This window comes from Salmo trutta, unplaced genomic scaffold, assembly GCF_901001165.1.
Source record: "Salmo trutta unplaced genomic scaffold, fSalTru1.1, whole genome shotgun sequence".
Classification (NCBI taxonomy): Eukaryota; Metazoa; Chordata; class Actinopteri; order Salmoniformes; family Salmonidae; genus Salmo; species Salmo trutta.
The window spans coordinates 156,800-160,969 of NW_021822233.1; the positions used below are offsets into that span (position 1 = coordinate 156,800).

At 42.1% G+C, this 4,170-nt stretch overlaps 1 long non-coding RNA gene across 1 annotated transcript; it reads right to left on the reverse strand.

The window, feature by feature from the left end:
- Nucleotides 1-2,005: 2,005 nt before the first annotated feature.
- Nucleotides 2,006-2,943, reverse strand: LOC115181233 (uncharacterized). Its single transcript, XR_003873326.1, has 3 exons — nucleotides 2,806-2,943; nucleotides 2,230-2,751; nucleotides 2,006-2,157 (listed from the first exon to the last, which is right to left on the reverse strand). It is a non-coding gene; the product is annotated as an uncharacterized LOC115181233 (long non-coding RNA).
- Between the last annotated feature and the right edge of the window lie 1,227 nt (nucleotides 2,944-4,170).

Genomic DNA, 4,170 nt, shown 5'->3' on the forward strand with positions numbered 1-4,170 from the left:
AGAGAGAGAGAGAGAGTGAGAGAGAGAGAGAGAGAGACAGAGAGAGAGAGAGAGAGAGAGAGAGAGAGAGAGAGAGAGAGAGAGAGACAGAGAGAGAGAGAGAGAGAGAGAGAGAGAGAGAGACAAAAAATCACTGTTATAGGTGGAGAAAATATCTTATTTGATTTTCCCAAAAATATGATGACTTCAAAAACAAAAGAAAACAAAAGAAGCCTTAGATTATAGAGAGAAAAGTATGAACATGGGTTCTTTATACATCTCCTATAATAGTGTGTCTGGGTTTTAAAACCATATCCTATGAATCCTAACTCATTGTATCCAAATACCATCATGCAACAGCGCAAAAAAATAAAACATCTATTGTTTAATAAAGATGTTTCTGTTCTGTTTAAAAAGCAGCGAACCCAGTAAGTGAATGGACAATATCACCCATGACTGAACTGGTCACCCCGTGTCTCAATGACCTGTACTCACATGGGTCACACAATCTGCAGGAGGCTGTGACCGAGAACCATTGCAACTCTTTTATACTCTCCTGTCGATATGTGTTTAAAATGCGTTTATGGAACGATTAGCATGGTAAAACCACTTCGCTGGGGAATTAGATTATAGGTTCTACTTCTCAATATGATCAAAAGAGACAAGCAAGATTCTGTTTTGTCAAGTTGTGGGGTTCTGACTATTGTAGGATTAGCATGTATATGCTATGTTTGGTTCTGAAGGAAAGAAGATTACACTGCTGCATAGATAGACAGCATTTCATTGTCTTTTCTCACAGAGATTAAACTTCTTACAGGACAACAACATTTTAGCGACTAGGGTTAAGTGCCTTGCTCATGGGCACATTGACAGATTTTTCAACTAGTCAGCTCGGGGGTTCAAACCACCGACATTTCAGTTACTGGCCCAACTTTCTAAACCACTAGGCTTCCAGCCACCCTTACAGACAATATACAAAAATTGTACACGCGATCATGCAAGTGAAAATATTGTTCACATCACAGACCAGGAATTACATCAAGAATGACTTAAAACATAGTCATATACTGTAAGTGCTATTTGAATATAATTAGTAGTATTATTTTTAGCTAGAGTCTATCTGATAGGAAAGAGAAGGAACCTTAAAACTGTAACATCTATGAATGTTAGGTAGTGTGTTTACAGTCTGGCTATTTGTCTGTTAGACACACACACACACACACACACACACACACACACACACACACACACACACACAGATATATATATATATATATATATATATATATATATATATATATATATATATATATATATATATATGAATGATAGATTTTTTGATAGCTATGTATGATGTGTTATGAATGGTATTTTTCAACACATAAAGCGGAATTAAAACACTATCTATCTAAAACCAATAAAACTTGGTATCATTTTGGGGCAAAAAAAGATTTGTGTTAAGCTGAAGAAAAGAGTGGTCATAGCATTTCATATCATAACATTTAAAAAACCTAAGTGGCCGTAAAGTGGAAGATAATGGTATACCCTTTAGGTCCTTTATTTCCTGCTGTGTGATGAGCTAAACAGCCAGCTGTAATGTCCACAAACCCTGAACATGAACCTAAACCTAACCCTAACCCTAACCCTAACCCTGAACCTAACCCTAACCCTAACCCTGATCCTAACCCTAACACTGAACCTAATCCTGAACCTAACCCTAATCCTGAACATGAACCTAACCCTGAACCTAACCTTGAACCTGAACCTAACCCTAACTCTGAACCTAACCCCTGAACCTGAACCTGAACCTAACCCCTGAACCTGAACCTATCCCCTGAACTTAACCCTAACCCTGAACCTAACCCTAACCCTGAACCTAACTCTAACCCTGAACCTAACCCTGAACCTAACCCTGAACCTAATCCTGAACCTAACTCTAACCCTGAACCTAACCCTGAACCTAACCCCTGAACCTGAACCTATCCCCTGAACTTAACCCTAACCCTGAACCTAACCCTAACCCTGAACCTAACTCTAACCCTGCTGTGTAATGAGCTAAACAGCCAGCCATCACGTCCATAGACCCTAACTCTAACCCTGAACCTAACTCTAACCCTGCTGTGTAATGAGCTAAACAGCCAGCCATCACGTCCATAGACCCTAACTCTAACCCTGAACCTAACTCTAACCCTGAACCTAACTCTAACCCTGAACCTAACTCTAACCCTGAACCTAACTCTAACCCTGAACCTAACTCTAACCCTGCTGTGTAATGAGCTAAACAGCCAGCCATCACGTCCATAGACCCTAACTCTAACCCTGAACCTAACTCTAACCCTGCTGTGTAATGAGCTAAACAGCCAGCCATCACGTCCATAGACCCTAACTCTAACCCTGAACCTAACTCTAACCCTGAACCTAACTCTAACCCTGAACCTAACTCTAACCCTGCTGTGTAATGAGCTAAACAGCCAGCCATCACGTCCATAGACCCTAACTCTAACCCTGAACCTAACTCTAACCCTGAACCTAACTCTAACCCTGCTGTGTAATGAGCTAAACAGCCAGCCATCACGTCCATAGACCCTAACTCTAACCCTGAACCTAACTCTAACCCTGCTGTGTAATGAGCTAAACAGCCAGCCATCACGTCCATAGACCCTAACTCTAACCCTGAACCTAACTCTAACCCTGAACCTAACTCTAACCCTGCTGTGTAATGAGCTAAACAGCCAGCCATCACGTCCATAGACCCTAACTCTAACCCTGAACCTAACTCTAACCCTGAACCTAACTCTAACCCTGAACCTAACTCTAACCCTGAACCTAACTCTAACCCTGCTGTGTAATGAGCTAAACAGCCAGCCATCACGTCCATAGACGAATAGCTCCTTCAAATCCAGATTAAACGTTATTTTAATCACCCGGCCTGAAGTGTGAATTAATTAGGAAACAGTTACAAAAAGGGGGTATTTTGTCATCAAAATGTTAATTAGCAGGGGGTCCTGACCCTCTCTGTGGGCTTTGTGTATCCCCAGCTGAGGCTGAGGGGGCTTGTCCACTGTTCACACTTAATGACGCTAATATTAAACACTCACTGAATGTTGTCGCACTTTTGTCCTCATTCATATCAGAATGAAGTTCTTGGGGGCGCCGGCCGGGCCCCTGCGTTCGTTCGTTTATCAATCACCGTAGGGCTCCAGCTGTTCCACAAGGCTTTGGCAAGGCTTCAACAGCCGGCCTTACAAATTGTCTGTGAATAGCATTGAGCAAGGCCCCCTCAACCCCCTTTTATCACTGTCTCCTGACAAACGTCCATCCACACAGGCAACACACGCTGCCTCCTCTCCCCCAACAGCAGACACACAGGCCTTACCTTCTGTTCTCTATCCTCTCTGCTCTGCTATCATATGGCCTTGCTTTGCATTCTCACATGTAAGCACTTTGAAATGAATCCTCTGTAAAAAAAACAACGATATAAATGAAGTTTGATTTGATATTAGCAACGATGAGGATGGGCATGGAGATGGTAAAGGAGTTTGGACTGGTCTGTCTCGACTATCCAGCCCTCAGTTTGTACTGAGCCCAGCCATCAAGTTATTAGCTAGATTATGATGCTTTTACAACCAGAGTCTCTCAAACAAAACCTAACTATTGCGTTCATTAGAAATAATTTGCCAGTGCCTTGTGAAATTGATAAAACATTTGGTTTGAAATTGTGCTCTCTCTGAAGACGTTTACACTACATTTGTACACAGACGGGGAAGAAAACATTGCCTTTTTATAGTAAGTTTTGGGGGAAATAATGATGTATTGTCAAACTTTGTTGATAATATCAACTAAACCATCTTAGATCTCAGAACTCATACCTCCTGCTCTAGAGCTCCCACAGACAGTTCCACTGTTGTCAGAACTCTAGAACTCCCACAGACAGTTCCACTGTTGTCAGAACTCTAGAACTCCCACAGACAGTTCCACTGTTGTCAGAACTCTAGAACCCCCACAGACAGTTCCACTGTTGTCAGAACTCTAGAACCCCCACAGACAGTTCCACTGTTGTCAGAACTCTAGAACCCCCACAGACATTTCCACTGTTGTCAGAACTCTAGAACTCCCACAGACAGTTCCACTGTTGTCAGAACTCTAGAACCCCCACAGACAGTTCCACTGTTGTCAGAACTCTAGAACTCC